Raw genomic sequence first — 14,528 nt, 5'->3', positions numbered from 1 at the left:
AATGGATGTAATTGAGGAGGTATAGGGACAGGTGTTAGAACACTATTGCTGTTTGTGCTTCACAGGTGCTGCCTGCTGAGTATTTTCAGCATTTACAGTTTATTATAGCTTATTGTTGGAGCTTACATGATAAACGTGGTCCCACAGGAAACACTGACCTTTAATGGATTAACGTCCTGGTTGGTTTCACTCTTAACAGTTTCTGCCCGTGTCTCTGATACACGACAAATTAATGTTTCCCACCCTGTTAACAAAACATCAAGAGTAAAACACAAAGATAAGAAAATACAAAGTTGGTCACTGAGATATCGCTTGAAAGGTGTGCGTTGTTGACCACAGTTTAAAGTAAACACCTTAAATGCAATCACCATGGAAGAATTGATGACGAATATTTTAATGGTGTATTTTGTGCACGTGTTATCCAAATACAATGCTAATATTTGAGTAACTGACTGTATGAATGAATATTGAACAGTAAAACGATAAGCGTGACTGTTATCTAAAAACAGGAATATTCTTTGACTTTGAATTTTACTTCGGAGTCATGTGAGTGACTACGTGAAGAACCTCGCCAGGACGTATGCGTGACATATCGCTACACGCATTGCGAAACGTCAGACGCGGTGGAAGGACGTTCCTCCGCGGCGGCAGTTTAAAAGCCGCTAATTGCAGGTAAGGGTTTACTCTGCGGTCTTTTTGCGGTCAAGGAGGACCGCGGAGTAGCGGGCAGCCAGCAAGAGCAGCCGACGGCACTTGGATCACCCGTAGTGGGATCAGCTGTGCCCGATGCCGCCGCCACACCGGCCAAATCCACGCGGCCGGGCGGCAAGGCAAAATACAAATCTAACAAGGTCGTGGACTCAGAGGAGTCCGACTTTGAAACACCGCGGGGCGGCCAGCGACCGAGAGCGCTGGAGCTGGATGGAGTGGTGTGTGGAGCATTTGCTCCAACGTGACAGACTCCGGGAGATGGAGTCGGGTCACTGTGGGCCCTATGACAAACCCACAGCAGTACCTTTTCAAGGGCTGCATAGTGTTTCCACCTCACCGGAGGGGAGCACTGCGGGTCAGTTCTGGGATGACCTGGAAGAGGGGTCCGCAGAAGAACAGATAAGTGTGCCTGGGGTGCGAGAAAAAGAGAACTTGCTGGACATGGTGGCCAATTTTATACAGCCAGAACAGACTGGGAAAAATCTGGAGCCAGAGCTTGCTGCCAGTATTGACTACATGTCACTAAACCAGTTACAAGAGCAGGCTGTACTGGACACCACAGGAAGACATCTGGCATCGGGCAATTGCATTTCTCTGAACGTTCCAATTATCAACAACTGAATATGGAAACACATCGGAACAGGGGTCAGGAGTATGGATGTGAAATTACAAAAAGTACTAAAATTACTGACCGCAGGGATAACAGCATTTGCCCGTACAGTGGACGACAGGAATATGTCCCAGGACCAACAAGATGCGCTGGCACTATTCTGTAACACCCAGCACGACATAAATAACATCAGGAAAAGTGCCATACAACCCACACTGAACCCAAAATTTGCAGGACTGTGCAAACCTGGGGCCACAAAACCACCAATTCTCTTGTTCGGTGGCAACCTATCGAAGCAGGTAAAAGAGCTCGATGAGGAACCCAAATAAAAGGACACCAACAAAAACCAACTACAGCCAAAGACAGCATCCCTACGCACCCACCAGCAGAACTGGTGAAAGCTCGAAGGCCCGGTACTCAAAACATGAGTCTTTTTTAGGCCATGGCCCAGGCCGTCCTTCTTGGAAGATGCGAGGAACCCCAATGCCAACACCAACCAACCCGAGAAACCAGGCACCAGCGCAACAACAGCAGAAGAACTACAAAAAGAAGTAAACCTGCCACTGGTAACAATGGAGGTAGGTGGGTCTGGTTCCCTAAAATATATGGAGAGCATGGGTGTTGGGGGGAGACTACACTGGTTTTTGAATGCATGGAGCATGCTAACAACCGATACTTACATCTTAAACAGTATCCAGGGATATACAATAGAGTTTATACACAAGTGCAGCCCTCCTGTTCAACATAGACCGAACCGAGTGTTCGTACTCTCTGATAAAGAAAAATCAGAGGCACAAGCTGAACTGGAGCGGCTTTACATAAAAGGTGTAATTGAGATAACTCAACACGAACCATTAGAATTGGTGTCATATATTTTTACCAAAACCAAAAAAGATGGTGGTTGTCGCATCATCATAGATCTGACAAAATTGAATACATTTATACAATATATTCACTTTAAATTGGAAACCTTTGTTACTGCTAAACAATTAATTTCCAAAGGTTACTTCATGGCCAGCATCGATTTAAAAGATGCTTACTATTCAGTACCCATACGAGGTGACCACAGATGTTACTTAAAATTCAACTGGATGGGCCAACGCTGGCAATATAAAGCACTGCCAAATGGGCTATCGTCAGTCCCCAGGCTGTTCACGAAAATCTTAAAACCAGCCCTAGCGTTTCTACGGAAACGTAATCACATGGTTATGGCATATTTAGATGATATACTCATAGTGGGCATAACTTTGGAATTGGCCATACAAACTGTAACAGCCACAAAACAGTTATTTGAAAAACTGAGATTTATCATCCATCCAGTTTACTAACACCGTCCACTACTATGGACTATTTGGGATTCACCATTGACTCAGTTCACGTGACGGTGACTCTACCTAAGGGAAAAGCTAGAGATTTAATCGAGGCTTGCAACAACCTCATTGACATCAGAAATCCATCCATCAGATTGGTAGCAAAAGTAATTGGTAAAATGGTGGCTGCTTTCCCAGACTTGTTGCTACATCCCGTGACAGGGGATAGCCATCCATGCCATAAAAGCTTGAACCTGCTAATTTGTACAGTTTAAAAACGACACTTCTACAACTGGGACTAACGGACCGAACAGCGAACATGATCTCGGCGGCCCAAAGACAATCAACTAAAAAACAATATCTGGACTACATCAGGAAGTGGGAAATGTACTGTCATAAGAACAACATCACCAACAGAAACATGAACATCCCGTCTGTTCTGGAATATCTGGCAGGCCTCCACTATGATGAGGGGCTCAGCTACAGTGCCATCAACAGCGCCAGAAGTGCCCTGTCGACTTACCTATGGCAAGGGACAGAGCGTTACACTGTAGGGACTCACCCTCTGGTAACAAAGCTCATGAGGGGAATATTTAATACAAATCCCCTAAAATCCAGGTACTCCCAAATTTGGAATGTAAGCATTGTCCTGAAAACGCTCAGGAACTGGTCTCCAGCATCAACTCTGTCCCTACACAGACTAACTTTGAAAACAGTCATGTTAATGGCACTGGTCACGGCACAGAGGGTTCAGTCACTGCATAAACTCAGACTGGACAACATGACCTCCTCACCTGACGATATTACGTTCCACATTTACGAACTGGTAAAGCAGAACAGACAGGGATCAGCAGGCCTCAATATACAATTCAGGTCATACCGTTCAGATGACCGCCTATGTATAATTAGACAACGGTCATTATACATAGAGAAAACAAAAATCCTAAGAGGCAATGAGAAGGGACTGCAGATCAGCCATAAGCAACCTCACAAAAGAGTGACGGTCCAGACCATCTCGAGATGGCTGAAACAGGTGCTGACACAGGCTGGGGTGGATACTAACGTTTTTAAATCTCATTCCACCAGGGCTGCAGCGACATCGGCAGCAGTACAACTGGATGTGCCCATGGACCAAGTCCTCGAAGCAGCAGGATGGTCAGGGGAAAGAACTTTCCAGTTATTTTACAATAAACCAGTGATGAAATCTGGAACATTTGCAGAAAAAATTTTAAGTTCTGTAAATTAATTAAACCCATAAAAGGGGTTATAATTTGTGTTAATAAATTTTATGATTTCAATGACGAATCATGTCCAAATTATGTTAACACGATTCCTCCCACAGTCAAGGCAGACGTGATGCATGGACTCGTTTCCACGGCATGAAATCACAGAGCTTTAAAATCTTCACGTAGTCACTCACGTGACTCCGAAGTAAAATAGTAACTTACCAGTTTGAAGTTTGATCTGTATTTTATGAGGAGTTACGATGAGGGATTACGTGCCCTCCGCTCCCACCCTTGATCATATACTTAACTGGTATCTCTTCTCTAATCTTACTATGTTTAGTCATTACAATTGTCTGTGATTTCACACCGCTGCTTTGAAGAATGACACACATGCGTCCTGGCGGGGTTCTTCGCGTAATCCTTCATCGTAACTCCTCATAAAATACAGATCAAACTTCAAACTGGTAAGTTCTCGTTTAATCTTACTATTTTATTTCCTCTCCCCTGAAGTGTCATTGATTCTATTTGCAAAAAAACCCTCCTTTAGCATTACTTCAAACAACCCGGTCAAATGTCAGAATGATTTAATTGTGCAGCACAGAAGCGTGCCCTATAGGCCCACCTCATCCTTGCTGACCGTGGAGTCTTTCTACACCAGTCCCATGTGCCCATACTCAATCTACATCCCTAAACTATCCAAGAACTTGTCCAAATGCCTTTTAAACATTGTCAAACTATCTGTCTCCACTCCCCAGGCAGTACCATCTGCATTAAAAAACTTACCCCTCATATCTTTACATTTCTCCCTTCATCTTAGACCTCTGCCTTCCAGTTTAAAGCCCCACTGCCCAGGGGAAAAGATTATATCCAAACTGTTATTATAAATTTTAAATACCTAATTTTATAAGGTCACCCCTCAGCCTGCTATACTCGAGTGAGAATAAAACAAGCTTATCCAGTCTCTCCTTACAACTCTTGTCCATTCTAGGCAACATCCCGCTGACTCTTTTGTGCATTCTCTCTATAGTTACCACATCCTGACTGCAGATTGGTGACCATAATTTGAAACACTCAAAATGCAGGTAACCACTGTTTTGTACAACTGCAATATGACTTCCCAACTCATATTTTCAGCTTCCATGTATGGAGACAAGCACACCAAATACTTTTTTTTGTCATCATCCACTTATTTCACATTTATGTTGAGCTTTAGGCACATTTTGCTTCAATAGTTTATAAAATTAAAAACAGGTGACACAGTAGCTGAGGGATAACAAGGTACAGAAAGGTACTCTATTCACCTACTGTATGTTACCACTTCCAGGAAATTATGGACTTGCATCCCAAGATCCCTTCCAGAATTTGAACATTCAAACTGCATAACTTCACACTTGTCTGTTTTAAAATCCACCTGACACTGCTCTGCCCAACATTGCAGCTGATCTATATCTTGCTGTATCTTTAAATAACTCCTTTGTTAGCTATCATTTTTGTTCACCTATAAACTTGCTCACCATTTCCCTACATTCCTATCCGTCATTGCTGTATATCGCACACAACAATGGTCTCTGTGCCGATCCATGAAGTGCACCACTAGTTACAGATTTCCATTCAGAAAAGCACCCCTCTCTCACCACCCTCTGCCCTCCACCACCCATCCAATTTTGGATCCAATTTTGCATCCCTCTCACCTTAAACCTTTTTTTTTCATCTCCATATGCTGGGTAATAGACTGTGCATTTACTCTATCTATTCCTTTCATGATTTTATACACCTCTCTAAAATCACTCCTCAGCATCCTGCACTCCAAGGAATAATGTCCCAGCTTGCTCAATTGGACATTATCCTATAGCTCAGGTCCTCAAGTTCTGTCACATCCTCGTAAATCTTCTCTGCACTCTTTCCATCTTACTAAAATGTTCAATTGGACTGCATTTTTTTCCTGGAACGATAGAGACTGAGAGGTGCCCTGATAGAGGTCTATAAAATTGTGAAGGGCACAAGGAGGGTAGATGGTCAGATTTTTTTCCCATGTTAGGGTTAGCAAAAACAGGAGGGCACAGATTTATGGGCCTGTCCCACTTACGCGACTTTATCGGCGACTGCCCGCACCCGTCATAGGTCGCCGAAAATTTTCAACATGTTGAAAATCCAGTGGCGACCAGAAAGACCTACGACTCTTTGGGTGACTGAGGAGACTACTCACGACCATACAGGCGACACCCTGGCGACATGTCGCGGGGTGAAGTCTGTATGGTCGTGAGTAGTCGCCCAAAGAGTCATACCTTGTTCTGGTCACCGTGGGATTTTCAACATGTTGAAACATTTCGGCGACCTGCTGCGACTATGACAAGTGCCGGCAAGTCGCCGAAAAAGTCGCCTAAGTGAGACAGGCCCATTAAGGCAAGAGGAAGGAGCTCGAGAGAAGCTTGGAATGGAAAGCTTTTTTTAAATCAGAGTGATTGATATCTGGGACTTACTGGTGGTGGGAACAGATCCAAACATAACGATTAAGAGACATTTCAAGAGCCACTTTAAAAGGCAATGCATAATAATAATAATAATAATAATAATAATAATAATACACTTTAATACGGACTCGAGGTCCAGACAAGGGGCAACATTACATTAAAAAAAAATGCATTGCATTGCATATTAAAAAATTATCATAAAGTACATATAAAATCTTAGTATATCTCTTATAAAAGCATCATAAATTATATATTTTTTAAAACACAATACATAAGTTAAAAATCCAGATTAAAAGAATGATCAATGTCCTACAATGAGACAACGATACCAGTGTCTCCACAACTGGGATTCGTAGCGTGTAGTGCTAACCCTTATGTTTGACAAGGCCACAATAACTTACAAAATTCTTAAGGGGTTGGACAGTCTAGATGCAGGAAGATTGTTCCCGATGTTGGCGAAGTCCAGAACAAGGGGTCATAGTTTAAGGATAAGGGGGAAATCTTTTAGGACCGAGATGAGGAAAACTTTTTTCACACAGAGAGTGGTGAATCTCTGGAATTCTCTGCCGCAGAAGGTAGTTGAGGCCAGTTCATTGGCTATATTTAAGAGGGAGTTAGGTGTGGCCCTTGTGGCTAAAGGGATCAGGGGGTATGGAGAGAAGGCAGGAACAGGATACTGAGTTGGATGATCAGCCATGATCATATTGAATGGCGGTGCAGGCTCGAAGGGCCGAATGGCCTACTCCTGCACCTATTTTCTATGTTTCTATGTTTCTATAATTACATTTTTAGAGTCATTTATCCTGCAAATGAATTTATACATGTGATTTCTTAGGAGGACATAATGATCATCAAGGATGTTGATGGGTCATGGTGCCGTTTCTGTACAACTATGACTATGAAATCAATCAATGATCAACATAAGGCCACAAGTTATTCCCACTGTTGCCACTCACATGATAACAGATGCTTGCCTTCAACATTCTTCAATTTTTTGCAAGTTAATAATTGATATTTACATATTTTAGCCATTAAATGTTTAGGAAAAGGTTTTTTTTTTAATCCAAGAAAAAAAGGACAACTCAGTATTTCTCCCAATTTGCTCACCATACCCCTACATTACCATCCGTCATTGCTGTATATTGCACACAACAATGGTCCCTGTGCCCATCCATGAAGAGCACCACTAGTTACAGATTTCCATTCAGAAAAACACCCCTCTCTCACTACCCTCTGCCTTTCATCACCCATCCAATTTTGGACCCAATTATGGATCCCTCTCGCCTTAAACCTCTGCCCTCTAGTTTTTAATCTCCATATGCTGGGTAATAGACTATTTAAGCACTCATTACATAAACTTGGTACAGTTGTTATTGAAAACTTTTCTTCCATTGCTTGAGAGACAAGTCGTAATAAGGTCCGGGTAAAGGCCACTGTCTTCAGATATAAATGGCATCAATAAGACTGTACATTATTTAATAATGTTATGATAAGGTATGTAAGTTTTGAATTTGTTTTCTTTACACCAATGTGTTCAAATCCATGCAATCTTCCCAAAGCTCCCAAACGACAAGATTCCCGCTTTAAATGCAGCCAAACCCTCAGCTCAGGGCTCTAATTGTGACTCTGAGGATCTTTGCCCCCACCTTAAATCCAGGTAGACCCAGTCAGCCTTGGTACAGTGCTAATTTCTTGTGATAGTCAGGCCTTCATCAGTCCAGGTACTTCATCTAGAAGTTGGGATGTTATGTTACCACTGTACAAGATGTAGGTGAGGCTGCACTTGGAGTATTGTGTTCAGTTGTCATCATGCTATTGGAAGGATGTCATTAAGCTGGAAAGAGAAGGTGTTGCCAGGACTTGAAGGGCTGAGCTATAGGAAGAGGTTGGGCAGGTGAGGATTTGGAGACCAGGAGGCTGAGGGATTGGTCTAAAAGAGGAGTAAAAAATAAAGAGGGGAATAGAGGGAATGTGCATGGACTATTTTACTGAAAGGAGGATATAGGTTAAAGGTAAGGGGTGTAAGAGTTAATAGGAATTCAAGGGGTGATTTTTCCACAGAGGGCGGTGGGTATAAGGAAGTCGCCCGGAAATCTATTGATTTGTTTTAAATGCAAGCAAAGACAGAAGCTCCACAGCAACCTTGATCAGTGAATTTCAAAGAAATTTGGAGAAAATGCATCTTCATTCACCCTGAAATAGCCTCCCTTCACATTGCAACCCCCTAGTTTAAGACTCCACAATCAGAGAGAACATGTTCATGAGGGCACTGAGGCCTCTAAGAATTTAATGTTCTGATCATGTTATTTTGGACTCTTATCCAAGTACAATAATGTACAAATTCAATATGATTTTTTTAATAACCCAGTGATTCAAATAAACCCCCCCCCCCCCACCCCCCAAAAGTAAAATACATTATGCCCATCTTCCACACTTTTTGATACAGAAGGCTTCTTTCACAGTTAACACTCAGTAAAAAAAAACATGTTACACATTGTTTAATAGCGTAAACAATCCTAACATTAACGCTCCAAAGAAAATAATAAATTTTCTTAAAACGTTCCTTTAAAAAAATACAGCTCTCTTGGTCTTTGCCAAATGAAGCACAGCATTTCTCACCTAGCGTGGAGCCTGTTCCAAGTCTGGCAGCAAACCTCTTGTTCGTTATGAGTGGAGCAGTGTACCATGCTATACAAGACTGTCAGTGCCCCACCCTGTAACTTAATGTGGGTGAGTAGGTTGGAGCCAATGCTGACTGGAGGGCTGATAAAGCACACTGGTTTCAATTGCAATTATGTGTCACTAGATCAACATGAAGTTTCCGGGGACAACTATTTGCATGCAGAAATATCTACCGGTAATTATTTCAGAAACACTGATAGTTACCTCATGTCACTAACATTAAGCAACAACTGTAGTATACAATTACAACAGTGCTGCATGTTAGTGCAACAGAAGTGTAGCAAATAGAACAATTTATCAAGTGGCCGCTGCAAGATTTCATCTACAGCCTCCCATACCTGTACGATGACTGTACCACACGAATATTCATTGGTTGTCAAGTGCTTTGGAAATTCTGAGGTCATGAAAGACCTTACATACTTTATTTTCAGCCATCACAGGCGACATCTTGTCTGGCTTCAGAGGAACAGCAGCAGTACCATGCAGAGAATGTTCAGCACAACTTGTTAGAGGCTGCAAAACATTCATGTCGGCCCAGTGCGGAGATTCACTTGGCTATTTCACTAGGATACCACATCACAGGAACAGCTGGTTTGCTGTGTAGAACCACTGAGTGGACTAGGAGTGCATACTTTGGAGCTCATAAGAATAAGAGGATCTCACAGTCTTATTTACAAAATTCTTAAAGGAGCTTGACAGGTGAGATGCAGGGAGGATGTTTCTTCTGAATTAAGAGGTTAGGGCTAGGATCAATTCTAAAATAAGGATATTTAGGAAGAACTTCTTCAAAGGGTGGTGATAGAAACATAGAAAATAGGTGCAGGAGGAGGCCATTTGGCCCTTTGAGCCAGCACCGCCATTCATTGTGATCATGGCTGATAGTCCCTAATCAATAACCTGTGCCTGCCTTCTCCCCATATCCCTTGATTCCACTAGCCCCTAGAGCTCTATCTAACTCTCTCTTAAACCCATCAAGTGATTTGGCCTCCACTGCCCACTGTGGCAGGGAATTCTACAAATTCACAACTCTCTGGGTGAAAAAGTATTTTCTCTCCTCAGTCTTAAATGGCCTCCCCTTTATTCTAAGACTGTGGCCCCTGGTTATGGACTCGCCCAACATTCGGAACATTTTTCCTGCATCTAGCTTGTCCAGTCCTTTTATAATTTTATATGTTTCTATAAGATTCCCCCTCATCCTTCTAAATTCCAGTGAATACATGCCTAGTCTTTTCAATCTTTCCTCATATGACAGTCCCGCCATCCCAGGGATCAATCTCGTGAACCCACGCAACACTGCCTCAATTACAAGGATGTCCTTCCTCAAATTAGGAGACCTAAACTGTACACAATACTCCAGATGTGGTCTTACTAGAGCCCTATACAACTGCAGAAGAACCTCTTTACTCCTATACTGAAATCCTCTTGTTATGAAGGCCAACATTCCATTAGCTACCTTCACTGCCTGCTGTACCTGCACGCCAACTTTCAGTGACTGGTGTACAAGGACACCCAGGTCTCGCTGTACCTCCCCCTTACCTAACCTAACCCCATTGAGATAATAATCTGCCACCTTGTTTTTGCCGCCAAAGTGGATAACCTCACATTTATCTATATTATACTGCATCTGCCACGCATCTGCCCACTCACTCAAACTGTCCAGGTCACCCTGCAACCTCCTAACATCCTCTTCACTGTTCACACTGCCACCCAGCTTTGTGTCATCCGCAAACTTGCTAGTGTTGCTCCTAATTCCCTCTTCCAAATCATTAATATATATGGTAAACAGTTGCGGCCCCAACACCGAGCCTTGTGACACTCCACTCGCCATTGCCTGCCATTCTGAAAAGGACACGTTCACTCCTTCTCTTTGCTTCCTGTTTGCCAACCAGTTTTCTATCCACGTCAACACCAATACCATGTGCTCTAATTTTAGTCATCAGTCTCCCGTGCGGAACCTTATCAAAGGCTTTCTGAAAGTCTAAATACACTACATCCACTGGCACCCCTTCATCCATTTTACTTGTCACATCCTCAAAAAATTCCAGAAGATTAGTCAACCATGATTTTCCTTTCATAAATCCATGTTGATTTGGACTAATCCTTTTACTGCTATCCAAATGTCCCATTATTACCTCTAATAATTGACCAGCATCTTTCCCACCACCGAAGTCAGGCTAACTGGTCTGTAATTCCCCATTTTCTCTCTCTCGCTCCTTTCTTGAAAAATGGGATAACATTAGCTATCCTCCAATCCACAGGAACTGATACTGAATCTATTGACCATTGGAAAATGATCACCAATACGTCCACTATTTCTAGAGCCACCTCCCTGAGGACCCTGGGATGCAGACCATCAGGCTCAGGGGATTTATCATCCTTCAGTCCCATTAGTCTACCCAATACTATTTCTCGCCTAATGAAAATTTCTTTCAGTTCCTCTACCCCCTTAGATTCTCTGTCCTCCGGTACTTCTGGGAGATTGTTTGTGTCTTCCTTACTGAAGACAGATCCGAAGTATCTGTTCAACTCTTCTTCCATTTCCTTGTTCCCCATAATAATTTCACCCGTGTCTGCCTTCAAGGGACCCACATTTGACTTTGCTATTCTTTTTCCTTTAACATATCTAAAGAAGCTTTTACTGTCCTTCTTTATATTCCTGGCCAGCTTCCCCTCGTACTTCATCTTTTCAGCCCGTATTGCCCGTTTTGTTTCCTTCTGTTGTCCTATAAAAGTTTCCCAATCCTCTGGCTACCGGCTACTCTTTGCTGTGTTATAAATCTTTTCTTTTAGTTTTATTCTATCCCTAACTTCTCTTGTCAGCCACAGTAGCCTCCTACTCCCCTTAGAATCTGTCGGAATAGTGATCTGTCAGAACTCTCTCCCTTGGATGAATGTAGAAAATAAAAATGGTGACTGTGGTCATTCAGGACTGAGATTGATAGGCATTAAGGGAACCAAAGAAGAGGATGGATATGGAAAATGGCGTTGAAGTAGAAGATTGGGCATGATCTTGGGCATGAATGGAGACGAAGAAACACTTCTTCTCACAGAGAGTGGTGAGTCTGTGGAATTCTCTGCCACAGTGGAGGCAGTTTCTCTGGATGCTTTCAAGAGAGAGCTAGGTAGGGCTCTTAAAAATAGCGGAGTCAGGGGATATGTGAAGAAGGCAGGAATGGGGTACTGATTGGGGATGATCAGCCATGATCATATTGAATGGCGGTGCTGGCTCGAAGGGCCGAATGGCCTACTCCTGCACTTATTATCTATTGTCTATATCTTGATCAATGATGAAGTTGACTCAAAGGGCTGGGTGGCCTCCATCTGCTCCTAACATGTTCTTCTATTTTAAAAAAAGCTCAATTATTCCTAATCCACAACTATGCAACATAGGAATATTCAATTATCTCTCATCTGCTGTTATTTTCCTACGTAACTAAATTTATTGTTCCTATTTGTGCCGTTTCTTTATAGTCACATAAACTATGCCAATAGATTAGACAATAGGTGCAGGAGTAGGCCATTTGGCCCTTCGAGCCAGCACCGTCATTCAATGGCTGCCTTCTGTAGCAGAGAATTCCACAGAGAATTCCACAGATTCAAAACTCTCTGGGTAAAAACGTTTTTCCTCATCTCAGTCCTAATGGCCTACTCCTTCTTAAACTGTGACCCCTTGTTCTGGACACCCCCAACATCGGGAACAGTTTTTCTGCATCTACCCTGTCCAATCCTATAAGAATTTAATATGTTTCTATAAGATACCCTCTCATCCTTCTAAAGTCCAGCGAATACAAGCCCAGTCAATCCATTCTTTCATCATATGTCGGTCCTGCCATCCCAGGAATTAACCTGGTGAATCTATGCTGCACTCCTTCAATAGCAATAATGCCCTTCCTCAAAATAGGAGACCAAAATTGCACACCAGGTGTGGTCTCACCAGGGCCCAGTACAACTGTAGTAGGACCTCGTTGCTCCTAAACTCAAATCCTCTCGCAATGAAGGCCAACATGCCATTAGCTTTCATCACTGCCTGCTGTACCTGCATGCTTACTTTCAGTGACTGATGTACAAGCACACCCAGGTCTCGTTGCACCTCCCTTCTCCTAATCTGGCACCATTCAGATAATAATCTGCCTTCCTGTTCTTGCCACCAAAGTGGATAACCTCACGTTTATCCACATTCTACTGCATCTGCCATGTTTCTGCCCACTCACCCAACCTATCCAAATGACCCTGCAGCCTCATAGCATCCTCCTCACAGTTCACACTGCCACCCAGCTTTGTGTCATCCGCAAACTTAGAGATGTCACATTTAATTCCCTTGTCTAAATCGTTAATACATAAGTGTCATTTTACAATACTGCATACAAAAGTGTGACTTCAAATTCCTTCAAAAAAGTGGACAAGCACTTTATTGTGTTCATGATTAACATAGTATTGTAGTGCGTGGGTCTCAGAATGAGGCAAGTAGTCCGCAGTTTGAGAAGCACTATACTTTATTTCCTCCCGGTTCAGGGGAAGACGAAACCAGGGGAAGATGGCACCCAAACCCTGCCTTTTATACCCTCCGGCTAAGGACCGCCTCCGGACTGCACCACTCCTGTGCCGAGGGGTTCGGCAGTATAATGGGACGACCCTTAGGAGCCGCCACAGGACCCCCCCCCAGAACCAGAGGCACAAAACGCACCGGCGGGCGCACGACCCGGCCGGCCCGCGTGCGGAAGTCAGCAGATCCCGGGGCTTGCGGGGGCGTAGGTGGAGGGACAGGTCGAGGGGCCGGCGGGAGGACAGGTGGAGTGACAGGTGGAGGGAGTCGTGAGGGGGGGCGCCCGCGGGGCCGAGGTTGAGCAACCAGCACCGGCTGGTCAATGTCCAGGTGCGCCGGCTTCAAACGGTCAATCGACACGGCCTCCGGCCGGCCCCCCATGTCCAGGACAAAGGTCGACTGCCCGTGTTCCAGCACCCGGAACGGGCCCTCGTACGGCCTCTGAAGTGGCGTCCGGTGGGCATCACGGCGCAGGAAGACGTATGGGCAGTCCGTGAGGGCCATTGGCACGTGTGGTCGAAATGTCCCATGGCGGGATGTCGGGACGGGTGCGAGCCTGCCAACTCGCTCGCGAAGGCGTCGAAGGGCGGAGGAGGGCGTTTCCTGATGCTCCGGCGCCGACGGCACGAACTCCCCGGGCACTGTGAGTGTTGACCCGTACACCAGCTCCGCCGATGATGAGGCCAAGTCCTCTTTGGGAGCGGTCCGGATGCCCAGCATGACCCACGGCAACTCGTCCATCCAGTCCGGGCCGGTGAGCCGTGCCTTCAATGCCGCCTTCAGCTGCCGGTGGAACCTCTCCACCAGACCGTTAGCCTGCGGGTGGTAAGCCGTGGTGTGGTGCAGCTGCACCCCCAGCAAGCGAGCCATGGCTGACCACAGCTCGGAGGTGAACTGTGGCCCCCGGTCGGAGGAGATGTGCGCCGGCACCCCGAAGCGAGCAATCCAGTGCGCGGACAACGCACGAGCACACGT

At 44.4% G+C, this 14,528-nt stretch overlaps 1 protein-coding gene across 2 annotated transcripts in view; it reads right to left on the bottom strand.

The window, feature by feature from the left end:
* LOC129702216 (sodium/hydrogen exchanger 9B2-like) overlaps nucleotides 1-14,528 on the bottom strand; it is a 135,146-nt gene that overhangs the window by 96,611 nt on the left and 24,007 nt on the right. Inside the window, exon 2 of one of the 2 annotated variants that reach the window (XM_055643871.1) lies at nucleotides 159-244. The exons of the other annotated variant lie outside the window; for it this stretch is intronic. The gene's annotated coding sequence lies outside the window, so the exon portion shown is untranslated. The remainder of the gene's footprint in view (nucleotides 1-158; nucleotides 245-14,528) is intronic. 2 annotated transcript variants of the gene reach the window in all.

The sequence above is a fragment of the Leucoraja erinacea genome, chromosome 1 (assembly GCF_028641065.1).
Source record: "Leucoraja erinacea ecotype New England chromosome 1, Leri_hhj_1, whole genome shotgun sequence".
In the NCBI taxonomy this organism is placed as follows: Eukaryota; Metazoa; Chordata; class Chondrichthyes; order Rajiformes; family Rajidae; genus Leucoraja; species Leucoraja erinaceus.
Note: the sequence above shows the minus strand (reverse complement) of the source record. Positions and strands in the feature narration are given on the sequence as shown.